The sequence below is a fragment of the Cyanistes caeruleus genome, chromosome 2, assembly GCF_971803275.1.
Source record: "Cyanistes caeruleus chromosome 2, bCyaCae1.hap1.1, whole genome shotgun sequence".
In the NCBI taxonomy this organism is placed as follows: Eukaryota; Metazoa; Chordata; class Aves; order Passeriformes; family Paridae; genus Cyanistes; species Cyanistes caeruleus.
The window spans coordinates 48,988,145-49,011,116 of NC_141702.1; the positions used below are offsets into that span (position 1 = coordinate 48,988,145).

Genomic DNA, 22,972 nt, shown 5'->3' on the forward strand with positions numbered 1-22,972 from the left:
GACCTATGAGCCAGCGGCTCACCCATGGCATGACATCATGGTGTTTATCCATCCGTGTGCCTGACATTTCGTCCAGAAGGATCCTGTGAGAGACACTATCAAAAGCTTCACTGAAATCCAAAAGGTTACATCAGCTGGGTTCCCTTGATCAACTAGGTGAGTTACCCTGTCACAGAAGGATATTAGGTTTGACAAGTAGGACTTCCCCTCATGAAATTGTGCTGTCTGTGGCCAATGACTGTTATGTCTTCCAGGTGTTTTTCAATACCTCCCAGAATAATCTTTTCCATGAAACGATTTTCAGGCTTTGAAATAAAATGTCATATCTTCTGTAGGCTGGGCACCAGCTGACTATAAAAATTCAGTCCATTATCTGAAATAGTCTTGATTTTGTTCTTTTCACTAGCCGCTTATATGCAGTAGACTTTTTTTTTTTTGGTGCAATCTCAGAAACATAGTTTCTATTCTATATTTTCAGTGTAAACCATTTTCATTTCATGCTGTCCTAACACTAGTGTGTACTCCCTTACTTTATCCATAAATTTCTTCTAAAATTGGTGCATCTGCTTCATATAACCCTCCTTTAATGCCTGACATACCCTTTTGATTGCAAACTATTGCTGTGGCATGTTTTCAAAAGTTTAATTTTTAACTGTATTCTTAGATCAATTTCATAAATATATTGGAAATAATAAGAAAATCATATTTCAAATATAAATAGGTTCCCACAAAGCTCTGTTAAGGATTTTGTGAAAACATTGCTTACTTCATCATTCACCTGAAAAAAAAATAATGAAAGAAATATTTAATGCTGGTGTCAGCTCACTATTTTCCACAAAAACAAAGCCTTAATCTTGATCTCTTATATCTTTGCCTATATGAGAATAGTGCCGGTAGACATACATTTAAATTTAGATGTGTAAATTTCCTGATGATCTGGGCTGAAGGTCTTTTGTGCTGATGGCTGAGCATTCACTCAGCAATGCCCAGCATCACTCAATGATCAGAAATCAGGCTGTTTCTACAAGAAACAGGTGCTGGAGATGGACCTGCTGAGGATCAAAGCAGTACTGATATTAAACTGTAAATGTTACACCGAGGCAAAAAGACAGATCACTACAAACCAGAAAGTAAGAGTTCAGCAACAGTGTTAAGAGGGTTAACATTGTCTCATTTTACATATTTTTAAATTGTGTACAATGTTAAGATGTATAGTTAATGAGAAAAGCAAGACAAAACATACTAACTACATAATAAATACTAATACATAATAAAGCTGAATTAATATCAGTAGTGGAATAGTTGTTTAAAAGTTTACTGACACTTCTGACTGTTGATGGGAGTCTATGAATATTTCCTTTTCTATTTAACTTCTAATCAGTAAAAAAACCCCAAACTCAGTGGTGTCAATTCTGCATTTGCTAAGCAGAATATTGGAAAAAGAAACAACATATAACCTTACACCTTTTTAATTAACTTACTTTAGGGATAAAGTTGTCACTAACCAGATCCTTTCAAGTGATTTCACTGTTTGAACTCTTTGAATGTGCAGTTGTTGGTCTTTGATGTGGTCGTTTGTCTTTTCCAGGGTGGGAGCAGAAGATGGATCCATGACTCTGCTGTAGGGCAGGGGCTGGCAGTGGTGTGTGGAGGAGATGCAAGCCTCAGGGCACAGGGAGAGGGGAATGTGTCTGGATGCTTCCTTCCTCATTCAGTCACTTGACTGTAACAAGATTAACAGCTTTGATTTTGAGGAGAAAGCCTCAGTATGCCAAGCAGCAGAAGTCGGAAGATTGATAGCTTGAAAATATGGTTATCATTTATTTACCAAGTATTAAAGGCTTGAAAAAACCTCCACCCTCTTAACTGTACAGTTTCTCTCTCCAAATTTTCAAATAAGGCATACAACGTTGAGAAGAAATGGACCACGGAAATTTAAAATCGGAAATGGATTTATTTTTGAAATTATCAGTACATGACTAGGGGCCCCTAATGGAAATTGCTTTGTAAATGCCATGCCTACTGAAAGTATTAGTGAAAGTCTGATTTGCATTTTTATTCCAGTCACTCTGATGAAATTGAAAGAGACAAAGATTAGCAATAGATCAGTTGGAACAGAAAACTTGTGTTCTCACACTATGTCAGAGAGATAATTTTGAATTCCCACTTTCATTTGGGTGGATGTAGATGGTAGAACTGTTACCTGTTGAGTTATAGGACGCTTCTGTTCCTCAAGCTTTAAATTGGTATACAGATATCACTTTACATAAAAATGTGCATAAATGAAGTCTGCCACATGCTTGACAAAATCAGCCAAGCTGCAGGGAAGCTGTGATGGAAATAGAGATTATCTGCTAAAACTGATGGATAGTGATGGAGGAACTCAAATGACAATTTAGAAGCATCCTCTTGACTACTTGTACATAAAATGTTCTATTTGCCTATGACACAAGGAAAGTGGTACAGTGATTAAAAAAAAGAGTAGAAATCAAGGTTCTGATTCTGTGAAGACATTCTCAAAACACTTGTTTCTATATGTGATGTATATTTCTGTTACTATTGTAAAGAATTAAAGGAAAGTCAAAAAAAAAATATCTTTCCTTTATAAAGAAAATGTCAAGTTTCCGTAGTGAAATCCTTGAGAACATAAAGTATCCACTGTTAAGGTAGCACAGGGTTGGTATCCAACTCACAATGTTTCTCCTTCCTAAGTTTTGAATATTTTTATTTATCATCTTCATAATGGTCTTTCCTGTAGACTAGCTAGAAGTAAATAAGCATGTGAAAGAGTTGAATAATGTCTTTGCAAGGTATTCTTTTTATCAGTGGACCTAGTGCAGAATCAGTTTTCATGTTAAGAACAGCAGAGTGCTAGAGCAGGTGATGGCACTCGTCCTTGTTGTGAGATTTGTCATTCTCTTTTAAAAGCAGCAGAGCATTTCCAGTTTTGGTCTCCTCCAGGCAACAAATTTCTCGCTCTGCCTTCTCATTCTCAGGGCCCATCCATTACCAAGTAATTTTTTCATATATTGCATTCTAAGGCAGTATCAATTTTTCTTTGCATAAAAGCGTGTATTCTGCTGGTGGCAGATTCTGTATGACCTTATAAGCTCCCAACTCCCACTGGCTACACACTTAAAATAACTTCTTTTGAAAAGCTACATCTTCCTGAAGGCCACAAGAACAACTTACATGAATTTTTCTGGCCCTGATTACTGTATTGAGATTCCTTACCTATTTATCACATTTTTTTGACTGATTACTTTCAGAAGAGCATCCACAAAATGCCAAGTGTGATGGAAGTTGGCAAAGACAACTGGTGCTATGTTGGAACCTGTGCTAAGCTGTTCAGCATGAGGTGTCGCAGAAATAGATTATGCAGCTTTTTGGGGGGGGCTAAGCCAAAGTGTTGTGTGATGGATTGCTGGCTCCTCAGGAATCAAATTACTGATACATGCAGAGCCTTGCTACTGTTCTTGTCACTCATGTTGTCAACTGGAGGAAAAAAATACCTGAGTGTAGTGCTTTGATGGAAAGCCTAAAGGGATTGCTGTTCAGGTTGTTACTTGGGATGGTAACTAAGAGGCAGAACAAATTTCCATGAAAGTGATATGAGGGCATTGAAGAAAGACTTTTCATGTGATGTCAGGATACTTGAGTACATGTTCTCTGTAAGGTTTAAGATACTCATTTGTTTGTTTGCCTTCCTTCCTTCTTGGGTCACCTTTCTCCTCTCCTGTTATCCAGTGTTCCTTGAATTTAAAATGAGTGAAGTTGTGGTATACGTCTTCACGAAAAATGGTAGAGGATACATTTATGTCTCCACCTCCACTGGATTCTGCCTTCAGTTGTCTGCAGAGCCAAACTGCATTATGTCCCAGGAGCTCAATACATCTGGCTCTTTAGACTAAACAAGAATTTAGCTGGATTTAAAATGAAATGTGAGAGACTGTCAGAGAGGTTAATTAATAAACTAATTTTCTCCAGACTGGGAATAATACTGCCTGTGCAGCTCTTCTACCACAACATGTCTTGCAAGACTGAAACTCATAACGCCTTACTGACCCAAGAATTCAAACTCGCTTGAGGTGATAGGAAAGAATATAGAAGATGGCCTTAGTAAGCCTTGTGAGTGGGGGCACCTTCCCTGGGCATAGGATGATGAGTTGTCTTTGTATTCTATTAAAAGGATTCACAAGAGAATCAACAGACACTTTTTAGTTTACTGATCAGCTGGATCTGTAGCTTACCAGATTTTTCACTACTGGCGCATTCCACTTGTTTTTGTGCCATAGATATATGCCCACTATGCAAGGTGATGCCTGCTCTATAATGCTTTAGACTAGTTTCTCCAGAGTTCCTTGAGCTCTCATGTTAGCATCTCAAGTGACTCATGTTTTACTGAATAGTTCAAAAGCAGATTTCTGTGTCCCTCTTGGAAAGAGTGGTGACACTGCATAAGTTGAATGCTGTAATTTCATTATCTCCTTTACAGCTCCTGTATGTGGTCCAAAAATTACTAAAATCAGTAAGACATATATGGTTACTCTACACTTTCTCTTGGCTGCAGTAGACTAATTCTGTCTCTCTTGTGTTTAGAGGGTGGGGCTGTAAAAGATTGAAATTCTTCGGTGTTATGTCTTTCTTTTTTTCCTCTTTTTATCTATATTCTGTGCTTTTATTTTTAAGTCTCTTGCTCTCTGTCTTGGCTCAGTGAAGCTCACTTCTGCAGCCAACCTTGTACACTGCAGAAAGCAGGAGGAGGTGTGCAGTGGTCATCTCAGGAAGCAGAGCCAGAATCCTCCTCATACACCACATTTAATAGCCATTTAGAACATAGCCAAACTCTCTTTGTGTGCTGTTTTCTGCCTTCCCATTTCATTTTCTTTGTCTGCTGGCAGGTGCTAGTAAGCAACTGCTTTGCTAAAGATTTGAATTACTGGCCATGAAGAGCTGCACTTAAGTAGGTGTGGTGTTTGCTGGTCTGTAGCAATAACCTGTTTTTCTTAATAGGTCTTCTGGTGTAGGTGAGTCCTTTAAAACTGGGTTTTCTTTGCTAAATTTACCCTGTGCTATTTGCAGTGCTGCATGTGCAGGACAGGGGCTGCTCTGCTTGCTCCCGACAGGAATGTGGTAATTACAGACAGCAGAGGATGAAAAGGGCTCTTTATCGGCTAACCTGGCTGCCCTAAACACTGTGCACCAGCAGCATTTTATTGGCAGATTAAATGTCAGGTACCTGGCTTTGGAACTGACTCCTGCTGTGTTTTGATGAATACTGGTACTTTCCCAGCTCACAATAAAAGAGTGCCAGGAGTACACTAGTGCTTTAAAACCTAATATTTGAAGCAGTCTGCAGTATCATGAGACTTTTGTCATCTTTCCTATATAGCCCACCTGAAAGCATTCCTGCCTTGGAGCAGATTCTTAACATGTACATGAAATTAGCTTGAGCTCTAGAAAAAAAAAAAAAAAGCCATGTGTTCTCTGCACAGAACAAGAACATTTGCACTAAAAGCGAGTTATGAGAATAAACAACTTTACCTGTCTCTTGAACATACCTTTTTATAGTAATTTTCATATAAGCAGTGGCAAAGGATATTTTCCAAGTACAGTTTTCTATGATGTTACCATAAGCCATAGAGGATAAATCCAAGTTGTAGGGTAGAGATTCTGATTTATTTAATTTTTTTTAATGTTCCAGATATTACCACTCAGAAAATTTGTTTCTCTCTTAGTAGGAGAAGGGCTCTGATGGGATGGTTGATGTGCCCTCCTCCCAAAAACACCTTATTTTCTCTACTCCTTCCCCCTGACATGTGTTTCTCCAGTGCAGACAAATAATTACATGCTTGTGCAGTTTCTGGTACTCAGATGAGGACATAAGTGACAAGTTTACTGTAGTCCCATGCTTGATGTTGTAAATTTTATCATTCTGCAGTGCAGATGCTGTACAGAGACAAAATTACATCACTTTTCCAGGTGCTGCCTTGAAAAAAATGTACATCCTGAACATGTTCATACTGTATTTCCATTAGATTGATTGGGAGAGCCGCAAGCAGAGGGCATAATGCCCCAGTAACCTTTTCACTCTCCTCACTAGTGCCCTTTTTTAACAGTTAAGGTCAATATCTGCCCTGTGCCTTGCTTTGTTGTGGATGTGTAGTGAGGTTTTATTCCCTTATAGCCAGGCAGTATGGGAAGAAGGGTTTTCCAGGGTAGGCAGGTACTTAAAGAGGCTTATAGGCATAGGCTGTAGCCCTGTTAGTGATACAGATGCTTTACACTTGATGTGTAAATTGTAGGATCAAATCAGCTCAGCTGAACACTTTGTCACCAGTTCTTCCCAGGTCCATATAGCTGCTATGGCACCACTTTGCACTTGTAGCTTACCTATGGTCCAGAGTGGTGGATAAAAAATGTGTCTGAAAAACCATGCTTTTCAAAATGAGACTTTTCAGTCATCTTAAGGGGATATTTGGTACGTTTTTCTAATGGAATGAATATATCTCACTTTCAATTATACAAAGCTGTTGCAAATTTATACTCTTAACCATGCAGAGATTTAGGTTGTTGTGGAGTTTTCTTTGTTGTTTTTTTGTTGGGTTTTTTTTGTGTGTGTGGTTTTTATTTTTGGAGGTTTTTTGCATTTTTGTTTGGAAGGTTTTAAAGGAGTTTGAGTGCATTAACGTGAAATGGTCTGAAGCAGCTAATTATTTTGCAAACTGTTATCTAATGGATTTGTAGGCCTATTTTTTCCCAATGACTGCATCATTAATGACTGCACACTATTAGCAGTTTATGGAGTCCAGTTAATAAATGCATTTACATATTAGACACCTGACAATGTGAATGTGCATTTGTTCATCATTTGATTTTACTGAGCTGTTCCATATTTAGTTGTACACATCACACTGCTAAAATCAGTCAGGCATTACAGAGGCTTAATGAAGAGCAGTGTTAACAAACCTGCTGTGACACATCTCTTAGAGGTCGGAATTTTACTGTGGAGTCTTAAAAATGAACAAGTGAAGGAAGAATAAATTTTACATCTTTAAAAGTTATGAATATAAAGTAAATGAGAAGTTTTAATTAACCATATTAATTAGTTAATTATTTTTTGCACAGCCTCTATAGCTTCCATCTGTGAATGTGCCCCGAAAGAATAATGTTTGTTTGTTGATTTCAATTCTTCGGGATTTTTGGAATAAAATAATTATTAAGTTGATAACTTTAAGAGCTGCTTTCAGAAATATTTTTGCCATAGCCTTATAATAATCTTTGGATTATTTTCTAGTATGACAGTCTCTAGTGGCTGCAGAAATGCTGTGTGTCAGGTGAGGGATCCCTTACAGCTGCTCGGTGTGTTGGGGCACATTGTGGGTTTCACCCCAGGACATGCAGTATCTCACTGTTCATCATAAGTGTCATTGGTATTACCTAATGGTGTCAATTTGAAGTTGGTTTTCTCTGCTAGGCTGTAACTTCTGACCAAGTGGGATGAAGTTTTCCTGTCTAACTGCCTCTGTCAGTGGGAGCTAAATCTGGGTATAAGAGGGAGTTCAAATCTGCTTGCTTGACTTTTACAAATGCCATTTAGCTATATATTAACCAGATTTAGAGAAAAGTATATTTTAAAGTTATTAAAATGTCTTGTAATTCTAGGGTCTGGACTAGAGACTTGAAACATGGCAAGATTGTCACACACAAGTTTTTAAAAATAATACTCTATGAATAATTTATTTTTTTTGTGAGATAGCTTATTCAACAGGAGACAAAAATATTTCAGGTGAGCTACAGAATTATATTTTGTTTTCTAACCAGACTAGAAAAGAAAATGGCTTTGGATAAATGTTTATCCAAATGTTTAACCTGCCATGCTTTACCTGTATTTTTTTTACTGTTGAAAAGAGTAGTAGATTTTTTTGTTTTTGAAGGTGCCTTTAACTTTCTTGACAAGCTCTTACAAACTTATCAAGTGTTAATTGCTCAGACAGGTTCACCACGTTGCCTTTTGCAGGTAGGGCTGAGCAGATGCTGTTGTGTGGTGTCTGCTGGGGTCCATCGTGACAGACAGGCAGCCCTTCTTTCTGCAGACCCCCAACTCATCAACAGCTAAAACTTATTTTTAGAAGCTTCTAAAAATGGCAAGCAGTATAGGAGCTTTCTGCCAATGTTCTTATAAGACACTAAAGTTTCCGTGATCTGTGTGGCAGAATCACTGTCCAAGGGCTACTGCATAGTTATGTGTGGCTCATACTCCTTGCTCAGTTCTAAAGAAAAGTACATTATGAAACATGACAGCAACAAGTCCTTTAACTCTCTGGACCACAGAGAGCAGCATCACCCCAGCTGTCCCCCAAGGGCTTGTGCACAGCACAGTGCAGTCAGCCTGCAGGTGTCTGCCTAAGCTCTGTTTCCAGCGCTCTAGCTCGTGTATTGGGTGCTCTGTCAGGACCAGCCTTGGTTTCTTTGGGCTGTCATTCTGCACTGTAGCCATAACTACTGATGTACTGTTTGCTACAGGTACACAGAGCAGCAGCAGCAGCCTGGCCTCTGCACTGAATTTGGCAAAATGCACTTTGGGGGACATTCCTGCTGACTAATGAAATGGTGTTATTTCCAATTAAAACAATGTGTGTTAGAGCACTGGCAAGGACCACACTGGTGTTTGTATTTTTAATGGGCACTGAAGGTGATCCAGGGCGTTATAAACCGGTGTGCCCTGCCTTAGTATCTGGCAAACTGATTAAACTGAAAAAGAAAGAGAAAATACAGCTATCAAGCAGCTGGAAAACCATGATAAGATGGGATCAAAATAGCATGACTTCTGCAAAGGCAGCCTGTGCTTTGATAGTTAATCTTCTTGAATTGTTTTAATATAGCAATAGAGAAGCAAATAAAGGTAAATGGCTGGCACAGTTTATGAAAATAAGGGAAGGTCAATGAAGCATAGAGCTATTATGGCAGGGAGCAGAATAGAAAGGAGTGAAGGCAATTAGACCAGCAGTATAAGACTGTAATATCTTTGATGCAGAACAACAACTACCTTGCCTAAAATCCAAGACTTCCAGCTTCTTCTTATCCATAGAAATTATTGTAATTATTAATAATGGTTGTAGTTTTTAAAAAAAGTCATTATAATCATTTAAAAAATGATTATAAGAGGAAGACTTAGAAGAAGTCTTAGAAGAAAAATTCTGAACAATTTTGAATAGAAGTATTCAGATGTTAAGAGTGAAATTTGATTTACTATTTTTAAAAAGTTGAATGGAAATGTTTTCCATACTGTGTGTGACTAGTTTTGGTAATATATACCCATGATATAACAAAAATATACAGAAACTGTGAAGGATGCCTGTAGTTGACATAAATTTTGAGTCTGTGAATTTTTTCAAAGAGTGGGATTTAGAGGTTCTTGGTCATTTATTATAAGGAATTTGTCTTGTGAACTTGACTCTGCTCTTTTCACTCTAAAAGGTGGAGCACCATGGCCACTAAAAAATGAAATTTTCATTTTATAAACCTTTGAACAGTTACAAAGCTGTTGTTTTCTCTTAGTCTAATTAATTAATTTAACTTTATCTTGACTGTTCGGTGCTTTTGCTGATGGGAAGTATGAGAGCCAAGGAGGAGTCTCTGCTGCCACTCTTCAGGGAGACAGTCCTGTGGTGTCTGGATGAAGAGGTGCTCAACCCAGAAAGTCATGCTGATGAGCATGAGATGAAAACTCATGACAGGCAATTTTGCTGAGTTTTCTCTTTGTGATAGCACAAATTTGATTTGGAGTCAGACATGCCTTCCAGAAGGGTGCCCAGCTTTGCCTTGAAGAGAGCTCAGAGGGAAAATGTGGTATCTTCCTCAGCAGTTTGCCTCAGCAACTAGGATCAATTTATCTGGCTTTTCTCTGCATTTTCTCAACTTAATTGAAGAATACTTTGCCAGGGAATAGTCTTTTTTTTAATAAGAACATTTATAGAGTATAATCAGGTGGGGTTTTTTTGTTACTAAACTAATTACACTTTCACAATGAGGTGTTTTCCAAGATCTGTAGCCTTTTTACTGCCTTTTTATCAGACAGCCTTTTCAGCACTTTCTGAGTCTTTGAAGTAGGGGTTAAGGGAATGTATCAAGGAAAACATGGCCAGCAGGTCCAGGGAGGTGATTATGCCCTTCTCTTCTGCTTTTGTGGGAACCACCTGGAATACTGCAACCGGCTCTGGGGCCTCCAACATAAAGAAGGGTGTGGACTTGTTGGAGTGAGTCCAGAGGAGAGCAGTGATGATCAGAGGACTGGAACACCTCTTCTGTGGTGACAGGCTGAGAGAGTTGGGGCTGTTTAGCCTGGAAAAGAGAAGGCTCTGGTGGGAGCTCATAGCACCCTAAAGGGGGCTGCAAGAGAGCTGAAAAGAAAAATTTGACAAGGGGTAATGGCTTTGAACTGAAAGAAGGTAGATTTAGGTTAGATACTAAAAAGGAATTATTGACTGTGAGGGTGGTGAGGCACAGGAACAGGTTGCCCAGAGGAGCTGTATTTGCCCCATCCCTGGCAGTGTTCAAGACCAGGTTGGACAGGGATTTGAGCAGCCTTGTCTTGTGAAAAGTGTCCCTGCCCATGACAGAGGGTTATGAATAGGTCATCTTTAAAGTCCCTTCCAATCCAAACCATTCTGTGACTGTAAGATATGTAGCACAAAGATGCACAGCATTGCCTCTCACCATCACATTTTTCTCCCATGCTTAGCCCTGGTTCTGGGTTCTCTCTTCTTATCTCTTGTTTGTTTGGGGTTTTCTTTTAAATTTATTTAGCACTTGAGTGACTTGGGTAGCTACCATTTCTGCATTTCTACCTGCCAAACATTTATTTTATCCCAGATCCATTAATTAAAAGATTACATTAGATTACTACATGGATTAGATTTAGAGAGGATTATTACTTTATGTAAGTATATGTGTGCAAAAGCACCGGATTACAGAATATCTTATTAAATGGACTATACCTTTGCAAAGGTTATCAATTCAGCTCTTTGCATGATAAATGTTATTTAAACACACCAAAAACTCTTAGAGTGAAAAGACTTTGCTACAGCTCTAAAGCTGCTACGAAGCCCTGTAAGAGCATGTTCCTTCTACAGCTCAGCTAAATTACGAATTACAAAGGTAAACAATAATCCAAAGTCATATTTTAGTGTGTAAAATAACTAAGATTGTCCAATGAAACTATATGGTGTGTAGTGCATGACCTCTTATCCTTCTAAAGACAGATATGTTGATCATATTGTCAGATATTTAGAAATTTTGTACACTCAGAGAAAAAGATTTTCAAATAGTCTGGGATTCTCCTTCCCTGCATCCTTACTGTCAACTGGGGTATTTGTCAAATGCTTTACATTTTGTAAATCTCTTTACCACTTACTAGGTTTGACTTATATTCTATCACTGAGGCAGTTTTTCCTCTCAGCTGCAGCATCATGATGTCACAGCATTGCTGCTGTGAGAAAGTAGCCTAGTGTCTTGTTTGATCCCTTCAGGATGAAGCAGAGACCTGCCCCCAGCTCCCTGGGACTGATGCACAGAGTTGATTCATTTTCATCTGCAGTGAAGACTCTTACCCCTTTCTCACTTTCTAGAACTGGCAGCTGTTGAAATGAGGTTTTGGCTTTTGCTTAGAAATGGTTTGGTACAAATGTGATGTACAGGTGTGTTACGCTCTGCTTTCCCTTTTGGTTTGCCTGCCACCACTTGAGAATTGGGGTGCACTCATTAGAGGCAGCACTATGATGGATGAGTACTCCCCAGTGAACAAAGCCCTTCCTTTCCTAGAATGAAAGATTTCACTCTAAAGCCCATTCTAAAATGTGACAAATTTACTTTGATATTTTGTCGTTTGGGATTGTTCCTTCAGGAGCACAGTCTTGCTGTAGAAGCATAGACATCTTGTCATTGCTGCTACAATCAAGTGTTACAATTTTTAATTCACAAATTAAACAGGCTGTCCAGAGCAGCTCTAGATGTCCCATCCCTGGAAGCATTCAAAGGTTGGGTGGGGCTTTGAGCAAGCTGGTGTAGTGCAAGGTGTCCCTGCCCATGGTAGGGGGATTGGAACTAGATGATCTCTAAAGGCTTTTTCAACCCAAATCCCTCTATGAAATTTGAAAAACAACTTGCCCAAATGCTCTCAGTTAAAGCCCCGTTGCTGATCTAAAATTGCTGTGTTCTGGCTGAGGGTTGTATTTGATCACAATAATATTTGATTCATTATCTTCTAATCTGCAGCTTGCAAACTGGCTGTTTTCCTGTGACAGTGATGTATGGCCTATGGCATGTAACTGAAGTTAACATTTATATTGAGCTTAGTGATTTAAGTACAGTTAATCTCTCTATTAATGCTGATTAGTACTCTTCATGATCATGTTTTCATTTCTAGTTGACAGAGAGCATTTGGTTAATTCAGTGGTGAAAGCAAGAATGTGTCTTTTTATCCTAATTACAACTATTTCTAACTGTTACTATTGTATTTTATAATTCATAACAAGAAGAAATAATGGAGGAAAAAAATCTATGTACCACATTTTAAACAATTAGCATGTATCTCATTACCTTAATGCATGAAACTCTCTTCTGCAGCTTGATAATATCACTGAAAAACAAACCAAAGTGCCTTACTCTGCTTTGGCCAACAGCCTTGTATGTAAACAGAATAGCACCAGATTTTCAAGTTTTTGCTCTGTCCTCAACAGAATGTGATGACCTTGGGATCTCTCCAGGGCCTTTACAATGCAGGCTGTCCATTCAAAGCTGGCCTGGCACAACTGTTTCTGCTTGAAGAGGGTTCCCCCTCTCTACCCTCACTCTGTATCAAGAAGTGGTGTGGAGTGTTTTGGCAAAGTTGCCGACTCAATTAAGAAATGCCGTCAGTCTTGTCTTTCTTTTTGAAGTGACAAATTGGTACTTATACATCTGGTAGTAAAACCAATATAACAATATTACTGAATGTTAAATTTTCCATCCTAAGATTTATTAAGTGCTCAAAAGCATTTTGCTTTAGTTCAGAATATTAACAGGATAATTGCATTTCTAGAGTTGTCTGTGTTTGAGGTACAAATCACCAAGTGTTTTAATTCAGGCCAGGTAATTGTGTCGCTTTGATTGATTGCATATTTAAGGCAAAAGGGTATTTTTTTTAATCCAGGCTGAACATTTTAGTCAGTTTGCTCTTGATTAAAAGAGCCTCATGGTGACGTATTATGAGAAAAAGGTGCTTCCTCTATCTTCTTGGCCAGTAAGGTACCACAGGGTAACAACTCTTCTACATTTGTCCTGTTTTTCTCCACATGAAAGGTATTTTGAAAATTCCATGCCTTCCTAAAATGGCTGAAAGGAAAAGCTAGGGATTATACACATATATATATGTATGTACGTATAAATATAATAATAATAATAATTTATATATATATATATTCATTTTCAGAGAACAATGTTTTCATGTACTTCAGAAATTTCACTGGCACGCCATCACTCACAGGCTATGACAGAACCCAGTGGAGACTGTTGGATTCATTCTGGATTCACTGAGTATTGTTTTCAGCACAAGTTTTCTGCATCTTGAGTTACCTGGATGTGTGCACTTCCTTTCCTGGCTGCCATGTAATGTAGAGTCATTGTTAGATGCTGGATTTGGATGGGCTAGGAGGGAGGAGCAGGAGGGTTCTATGTGACATTCTTAAACCGATGGAGTCAGAGCATCACAAATCCTGCTGCTGGTGTGGGAAGGGCCGGGTGCTAATCTCGTTTGCAGTGCTCTAGGCCTCAACTCGTGTTAAACAACTGTGGGCAGTTGTTTAACAGTGGTGAGGCTGTAGAGGGTCTATGAGATTACAGTGAAGGTGAGAGTGATTGTGATGGACACAGGACAGGCAGAATGAATGATCAAGCCCTGCTGGAATCATGCTAAGCAGTGTGTAGGAGAAGATGAGGACAGCTGAATGAAAATCTGTGTGAAAAATGCCACATTTTGGAAAAGGAAGCAGTATGAGCAAATGCCCATGTTAAACAAAAACCCAAACCAACCAACCAAACAGAAAGTAAAGAGAGAAAGCAGGCACTCTTGGGGAGCTACTGATGGCCCTGGCAAAGATGGACAGACTGAACCCCCCTGCTATGTGAATAATAAATTGTGCTGTTGTAACTGGTACAGTCATTGTGCTGGGTAGCAACAGAAAGGAGTTTTCCTGAGCAGGCAGTTTTCAGAGATGGAAATTGATGATGAATTTCAGTGGCCAGTCACATGGTGTTTTCAAATTACACTTTTTGCCAATGATCTGTACATGACTCCTGTTCCTGACTTCAACAGAAACATTTTCATACCACTATTGATGCAGAGTGGTGTTGGTGGTGCTTCAGCTTCACTGTTGTAGTTCAAATGACAGCCCCACAAGTGTAGAAGAGATAAAAGCAAGTGACAGGCACAGCTGGCCAGTGACAGTAGCCTTCAGGCTTTGAACGTGTGTTGATCAGCAGAAAGCAAGCAGTGTTGTGTAGAAGGTGCAAACAAAACAGGCCCCAAGATCTCATGAGAGACATCAGCCCATAGTCTGATAGCCTTTCTATCAAAAGCTATGGAGAAAGGATTTCATGTCTCTGCCTCAGGTGGTCCAGATGTAGAATGGAGATGTGAAAAATATTTTGTGCTATAATGTGGAGTGTGAGAAGTTGTTTTGTGGAGAGGAGTTCCATGCTGGTGTTCTTGGCAAGGACCTTTTGAAATTTTGAGAAGGCAACAACAAATGTTCCCCTGGATACTTCTCTGGGATGGGGAGATGCATGGCAGACTTCTTAAAAAATATATTAAATATTAGCTTGGTTATTAGCATGTTCCTCTTCTGCAGTGAGCTTTACTTACTAACCAAGATTTCAGTGTTCAGAGGAGATTAAATAGAGGAGATAAATATTCAAGAAGTTGGATGTGTCATGTCTTCCTCTTGCTGGAGTTAATTTTATTTCATCTTTATTTCTTACAGATGAGTATAGCAACAATGAGGTAATTAAATTTTCTGGTGATTAACATTGCCCCAGTGTAAAGTATGAGAGCCACAGACTCCAAGAGCACTGTCGTCCAAAGTTACCCTATCACATGGCCCATTGGCAGAGGCAAATGAAGTTAAGTAATTTAATTCGCTATGATTAGCATTTAAAGCTGTCTACCCAGAAACCAATAAAGAGGTTCACAATTCATCCTGTATTATTTCACATAAGGTTTTAACAATGTTAGTTGAAGGCAGTCTAGTTCAGGGAGGTAGTAATTCAATCTGTCCTCCTCCTCCTCTGAATTCCTGGTTTAAAGCAGTAATGAGCAATGAAGGTTGTTATAGGCAGCTATTATAGGTCTGGTGGTGAGCAAGTGGGTGACAGCAGCCTGGTTGCTCCAGGACAGCTGTATGTATGACAGAAAGTGTCATCCTGGGTGGTGCTGAGCTGCCACCTGGGTTGGCAGGAGCAGTGTTCGTCCTGGCTGGCCTCATGCCTCCACCTGGCATCAAATGGTGCTGGGAGAAGGTGTGGGAAAGGCTGCTTTCCTCCCGTTTCCCTTGTCCAGGCTGCAGTTTAACACAAGTCTGGCTCTCTCAATTGCAAATTTGGCTTCTTCAGAAGTGATTAATTCAGTTTGGAAAGCCAACACCCCCCATCCCTGTTGCAACTTTAAAGGACGTGCCAGTTGGGCACGCTGCAAAAGCCATTTACAGTTGGAATAAAGCAGGACCTGGGGTGGCAGTGCCAGGCCTAGCTCCTTTGTGAAAGGAAAGGCTGCTGCAGTGTGGGTGCCTGTCTGTACTCTTTTGTGCATTAACATACGTGCCAACTGGGCAAGTGTGGGCAAAGGCAGAGTCTGGCTTAATCGTGCACAAAGCAAATGTCAGCTAAATAGGTTTTCTTTATCTTAATAAGTGATGAGATGTTGGCTACGGTACAGCCGTGCTGGACAGCGGAGCAGCGGTTTCCAGCTCTGCTCTCTGCCGTCCATCCCAGCCGGCTGCTGAGGTGGCACTGCCTGCCTGGGCATCCCCCTCAGGGGCAGGTTAGTGCTGCCACCTGGATATCCCATTAGAAACACTCGGGGGCACTTAGAAAAATTTTCTCCTGAAATCTTAGTTCCATGATTTTCTGCCAGGCCTACGGCCTGACCCAAATGGCACCATGATTTTCATGTTTAAACAGAAAAAGAAACAAGGTCAAATCATACTTTAATGCTGTTAGGATTTGTCACTCCCAAAAAATGCCATGAACAGAGCTGTTAGTCAAGGTGTTAATGAACTTTTTTTAAGGATTAATGGAAAATCCTCTATTCTCTTTAATACATTTTTTAAATTTTCACAGCCCTTCAAAAAAGCAGGGAAATAAAACAAGTTGCTTCTGCTTGTTACTTTTTGCTGTGAGAGATGTTTCTAACCCTTTGGACCAGCTCTTGCTTTTTTTTTTCCACTTCCCACCCAATATGGGGAAAAGGGATGTTGCATGTGTAGCACAGATGGGGAGTCAGCATATGGGTCACGCCAGTGAGAATTAAGAGGGGGAGTGAAGCGTGAAGACGTGTGGCCCCTGACACCTCGGCGAGAGCTAATGTTTGGGATGGTTTCTTTCTCTGCCCTGATGGCAGCAGTGCATGGTACAAAGCCTTTCTCTAATTTTTCTTGCCTAGAGGAGAAGGTTTTCTCACTTTAACAACCCCAGTGCCTTTTTGTAATCTCATATGCCTGTCCAAAAACACCATTTCAGTAGCTCAGTGCATTATTTTTACACGGTCTGTAAGTATCTTAAATAGCCGACATTCAGAATGTGCCATTTGTCTTTGTAATAGCGCTTTCCTTTTTAATCATGTTCCTTCTTTGCTGTTTTTCTGCCAGCCCTTGGCAATGTTTCATTTTAGCTCAAAGTGAAAGAACATCCTCTTAAAATATTCTGTAATCCTCAGCTATTGTTTGATCAGTTTTAATTCAATTTCACTGCAATGAAAATATAATGGGAGGATGAACTCCAGAATGTGCAATTCGAGGAAAGTTGCTGTCAACTTTACCAAACCTGCAACCAACTTTTGAGACAGCAATGGAGATCCAAGCCTAGCAGCTCTTTAAAGCATGGTCTCCAGCTTTCCTATTTATCTTCTCAAGTGTGAGTCACAGTTTTCAAAAATTTTCCAAAGTAATCTCTTAAGTTTTGAGTAGATACCTTTTGGGATGTTTATATGAAATGCCTTGGGTGTGCCTCTCTGATAGGCTTGATCACCTTTTATTTAACAGCAGTGTTCTTTGTCCTCAAGCCTCTTTAGAAGCATGCTTTGAAGACTTCATCAAAAAAGTTAGCACTTGTTCAGTGTGCTTTCAGTGCAGATACAACTCAGAAATCTGTGATTATCAAGACTTCTCTGCTATTTTTTTCTCTTTTTTAGCCTTGTGTAGGAAAGAAAGAAAGGAAAAAAAGCCTCATTCTCCCCCAGACTGCTGATATTCTACCTTGTCTGCCTCCTATGGTATTCAGCAGCATTGTCGTGACTGCTTTGTCTCTGATCTACGTGTCCTCCATCCAGCTTCAGCCTGTCTGTTGCTCTGTCGGGATTCAAACGCAATTTCTCACTCTTCACAGGAATTATTTTTGGAACTTTAAAAATACTCCATCCGTAACACGGTGTTCCTACGCGAGCTGCCTGCCTTGGGAGGATGACTTGGAGGAGGAAAGCAAGGCTACAACCTCCCCAACAAAGCTGATACAATGCTGCCTTTGTATCTGGCCCCTATTCATGCATGACTGCGGCATAAAAGAGCAGCCCCAAACTAGTCCCGCTCTTGGGTCTGGTCCAAGACCTGCTTGGAGGTGAGAAGGGGGTGCCTAAAGGAAGGATTCTTTACGAGTAACCTGTGCTCTGCCTCCATTTCATGAGCAGCTGAAAGCTGTTGCTGGAAGATAAGCAAGTTAATGTTTGGAGCTGATGATGCTTGTTAGTTAAGCCTGATAGTAGCTCCTGAGTAAGATGAATGGTGGCAGGGCATGTTGTTTCATCATCTTTCCTTGTTTTCTTTGGTCTTTAAAAGGTTCAGCCAAAGAAGTAAAGATCAGGTCAGATGCTCAAGAAAGATGTCTTTTCTTGTGAACCCACAGTGGTCAGTATGCCTTCCTGGGAGAGCATCCCTGTTCCTGCTGGCCTGAAAGCCATACCATGCTTGGGAATCCTGCTGCCTCCAATCTGAATAAGAGTGGAACATGTCTTGGTGACCACTGGGTAGACCTCGAAACATCCCACCGTTCCTCTTGGCTGGCCATAGCAATAAGCCAAGTTCAAAGATTTGGTTGGTTTCCTCTTCCCTTAATGTACTGAGTTTCTTTGTTATGCAGCCAGTTGCTTTGATTCCACAAATAGAATTAATCATCTTGCTGTGCAAAATAGCAAGAATAGCACTGATCCATTTGAGCGGTATATTTTGGTTCTTGTATGATTGTTTTGTTTGGTTTGGTTTTGGGTTTTTTGTTGTTGTTGTGTTTTTTTGTATTTTTTGTTTGTTTGTTTGTTTTGGGTTTTTTTTGTTATATATGTGTGTGTGTGTACATATGTGCAAGAATGCAGGTCTTGCAGGATACTGTTGTTCTGAGCAAGATCATTGATTCTGAGATGTTAAGAGGTTGGGGTGAAAGAGAATGGAAATCAGCTTTCTGAAGCAGAGGCCAGAAGAGATTGCCATTGGTGAGGAAGCAGTGATGAAAATCTAGTGTGAAAAAAAAAGGGTAGGTTACAGAAAAATGTTTGCAGTCTCTGGGAAGAAGCACTGGTACTGCACATGCTGTTGCAGTGTGGATCCAGTTGACATTTCTTTTGGGAGTAGAGTGTCCACAGGTCTTTTGACAGCAGAATTCCCCAGTTCAGAGGGGCTGACAGGTCTTAGAATCCTCTCTGTAAAGCTATGATAATTCAGGGGGTATGAGCCAAAATGGGCTCTGTGTGCAACCAACCTGTACTGACACTTTAATTTTGATTAATTTAGAGAAGGACTTAGAAGTAAAATTTAGTGTGAAATGAAACTACTTTACTTTGATGAGTTATGCTTGACTCCAGCCAAGGAGTGCATGTGATATAGATGCTTATCAGCCTTTAAGAAATGTCATAACACTGGAGGACTATAGGATCATAATATACAGGGAAAAACTGTGGCTCCAATTGCACTCCCCTGTCTAGGAAGGCTACATAAGTATCCACTTAACTTTAAGCTTACACTTAAATTCTTTTCACTTCAGAGGGATTTAATCATGTGCTGGAATAATTTCCTGTACTAATACTCTCCAGATGCACAAAGGAGCAGAATCAAAATTTAAGACAAGCAGTTCTTTGCTGTATGTTGTTCATTAGTGTGGATTAAATCCTGATAAATATTTTACCCTAAGTTCATTAATACTATTTCAGAAGTAAAGTTATTGTTATGAGTGTGCAAAATCTATAAACCCGCCCCATACTTGCAAACTCAGAAGGCAGTGCTGTCTCATCTACTCACCTGATCAGTTTGTGAGCTGTCAACCAGCAGCTATGAAAACATCTCCAGATGCTCCACTGGCCAAGCATTGGTGAAGGGTGCTTGCATCTTAAAATTCAAAGAGCACTCAGAAATTCTGTTTATTTGCCACCAGTATGGTTTGATCTGGCTTGTATGGGGTAAAGCTGATGTTATCAATGATCAAAGGGAAGTTTAGATAGGTGCCTGGAATCCACCTCTGCTCCAGCCTGACTGAAGGCTCCATCATCTGTGTGTCACCTGGAATCACTAATGCACAGCAATTAAAGTTAATGAAGGGAAGCTGCTGATATCCTAGACATGCTGACAGCCCTTCTGTTTATTTTTTTTAGGATAATGGATTGTGCAACCTGTTTTTTCCATTGGAGCTGTGTTTGTGTTTTCATGAACTGCCTTTTTAAAAAGTTTTTTAATGAGTTTAGTTCCTTTGAATCATGAGCTCATGTGGACTCAAAATTTGTTACAGGTTTCCTCGAGGAACTTCCTCAAGTTCCCCAGCTCTGTATTGGGTTTCCTCTTCCTGGGTTCACAATGAAGGATTTTCCCACCCTGATTTAGGAATAGGAATTGTTAATCTACAACTACTGTCACACATCTCCTTCCTGGCAAAGCTGTTGTGGGTCTGCCAGCTCCTTCATTTTCCTGCTTGCTGTTTGTTCTTTGTTTTGGAGGCTTATTCTGGGTGGATGGCACTTCCTTGCTCGTGTGCTTGCTGCTGGGGTGGCACCCACAGCTGGGAGTCAATGGGAGAGCCTCCCCTGACATCACCCAACAGCTGAGGTTCACCTCCAGGGGTATGGACTCCTTCTGGGAGAAGAGCATTTGCATCTTGCACAAAGAGTAGCTTCTTAAATACACCTTTTATATCTTACTTGTTTTACAATAGTGTTTAAGAAGCCCTTCCACACCCATTGTCTATTGTTCAATTGGATGCACAGTTCTGACAGGCTGCACAAATTGCTGGCATCAACAGTTAAAGCTGTGCCACTTAACCTTATGCTTCATCACCAGGAAAAACATGATTGTGTTGGACATCTCCAGATGTTCTCACTTTAAAAAAATGTCATGTCTGTATTTCTCTTGCAACTCACAACTGAGACTACTCTGGTCTTTCCAGAGACTGGAGTAGCTTGAAGCAAACTTCTCTGCCACGGGTTCTTTTCTGCAGAGCAAAAAAAGCTTTGTTAGTCAGGAGAAGGAGAAGTCACAGGACCCCATGAGTGCTTTCAGGCTCCATGGCTCCTACAATAGGTGTGAGTACATATTGATAGAGCCACTGCTGTCATTATTGTCTAAGTTGCCAACAGGGGAGACCTTGATTATGAATTCTGGGATCTTTTCAGCCTTGTGGGTGTTACCCTGAAAACTCTGGCATCAGCTTCATCAAAGCCATGGTCCCAAAACACATAGCCTAAATCTTCCAGGATGTATTGTAAGATTAAAATGTCCCTGTGCAGCAGGTGTTAAACACCTTAGTCTGCCGGTTTCTTCCAACCATGCATCTCTGAGATTCTCTCCACAATTCTAAAGGTTGTACACAATACAGCCAGCAGTTATTTCATTATAAGAGGCAGATATTTATCATCAGCTGTGGCATCTGGTTTCTGGCTTCTCTATCTGGCTTTTGGTTTGTGGAAAGCACATTCCACCAGTGTCCTTCAGCTGCTGGGGCTGTTTTTTATGGAACTCCAAGGCTTTGCTAACAGAAAGCCAGGATTGTCAGTAAGTGAGAAGTTTGGTTATGGGTTGTTGCCATCAGATGAGCCAGCAAGAAAATATTCCAGACTCTGAAAAGTCATTCCTGTACATTATTGGCTAAAACGGGTAACACATAAGATACATATGAATGTAAATCTTAAATAGCCCAGAGGAGCTTGTATGATTTAATTGTCAGGTGACTGCAGTAAATGAAATGTGAGGGAAAAATGTATAATCTTTTGTTAGGAAGACTAATTTGTCTTGAAATGGGTGTTTTACTAATCATTTTCATGTTTTAAATATATCCTCTGATCATTCTGTGTAAGAGCATATCAGTAACAGCATAAGGCTAGAATTAGTAGGAAATTTAAAACCAAAACATTTGGGAGTGCAGATGCTTAGATTATACCCATTAAGCAACTTGGTCTAATTATTCTTATGTATACTATTCATAGTGTTATGTGTTTCTATCACTTCACCAGCTCAAAGCAACATTAGTAGGTTAATTTAAACAGTGTATTAAATATAGCAGCATTTTGGTGAACTTCGGTGTAAACATAGAAATTTCTTTATTACTACCTTGGAAGTCGCTGGAAATAATCCTCATTAATCACAGTGTGCATCACAGTCTTGAGATTCAGGGAGACAATGACATGCAAAAGTGAGTAACTATCTGCTCTCTGAAAAGTCTTCTCTGCTTGCTTCATGATCCATCTCATCAACTACTTTATATGGATGGGGATATACATGTGTGTCTATATAAAGAGAAAGCACTTAAGCAGCAATCTTTAACTAGTTACTGAAATTTTAAATTACTACATTTGGGTATTATAGAGATAAGGTAGTTCCCACACACTTAACTCTGTGACTTAGGGAAGTCACACTTAACTGATTATTCACCGGTCCACTTACTGTGTTCAAGAAGACAGTCGTGTTTCTCGGCTTGAAAAAAGTTACTTTATACATTAGGTAGGGTTAAAGAGAGAGACTTTTGATTAAAAAAAGAAAACAAAAATTAGTATGAACCCTTTTAGAATTACTTGCTTGACCAAAAGGGTCTGTTCATGTGAGGATGGAGAAAGAGAGTTTCTTGCAGTTCTAGTCTGTAGCTTGAGAAAAGTTGATTACTGCAGCATACATGATGACTCTCTCCAATCAACTAAGTAAACATACATGTAGACTAAGTATAAATGCTGGTGAAAGAAAAGATTGCATATATCCATGCTTTGACATTAATAAATTGTAGAAAGCACTGGGATGTGGGTTCAAAATCAGTTACTACAGGTTGCATATAATCAAGTAACACAAATTACAGAATACTTCTGTGATTATTTATATACATAATGTATTCTGGTTTATGAATAATCCTGAAATTACTCCCTGTATCTCACACTACTCAGGTGCACAATTTTATTTTTTTTAAGATCCTCAAAATTATCTTTGGGTAGTTATGGGATCTATTATAGTTAAATTCCATAACTTTGTAAATCAAAAATTTATTCAGAGAAAGCTCATAAATAAAGGAGTAGACCCAGACCTGGAACTTCAGAAGTTGTTTCTTGTGTTTTCACAAAAAAACCCCACAGTTTAAAAAGCCAAAGGGCAAACCAACTCAATGCTGAGCTTCTCCAGAAAGTGAAAACTGTCTTTCAACCATGAATTATTGCAATCTTAAAACATATACTAAAAATGTTTCTAGTTTACCTTAGGGATCAGATTAAGCC

The 22,972-nt window shown here is 39.6% G+C and overlaps 1 protein-coding gene and 2 long non-coding RNA genes across 6 annotated transcripts in view; 2 read left to right on the forward strand and 1 right to left on the reverse strand.

Moving 5' to 3' along the window:
* LOC147654790 (uncharacterized) overlaps nt 1-2,614 on the forward strand; it is a 20,144-nt gene extending 17,530 nt beyond the window's left edge. For 2 of the 3 annotated variants that reach the window (XR_015283134.1, XR_015283135.1), the window contains 2 exons: nt 77-156; nt 1,589-2,614. This is a non-coding gene — a long non-coding RNA (uncharacterized LOC147654790). The remainder of the gene's footprint in view (nt 1-76; nt 157-1,588) is intronic. The other variant, XR_015283136.1, reaches the window with a different exon arrangement.
* The window catches only part of SLC35F1 (solute carrier family 35 member F1), a 226,086-nt gene that overhangs the window by 59,857 nt on the left and 143,257 nt on the right, over nt 1-22,972 (forward strand). The window lies entirely within an intron of this gene.
* Nucleotides 1,454-13,841, reverse strand: LOC111927296 (uncharacterized). 2 transcript variants are annotated; one of them, XR_002863503.2, is made up of 4 exons: nt 13,615-13,841; nt 12,601-12,640; nt 5,398-5,456; nt 1,454-1,723 (listed from the first exon to the last, which is right to left on the reverse strand). It is a non-coding gene; the product is annotated as an uncharacterized LOC111927296 (long non-coding RNA). The 2 variants fall into 2 exon arrangements; XR_015283137.1 differs by lacking the exons at nt 1,454-1,723; nt 5,398-5,456 and adding an exon at nt 10,030-10,344.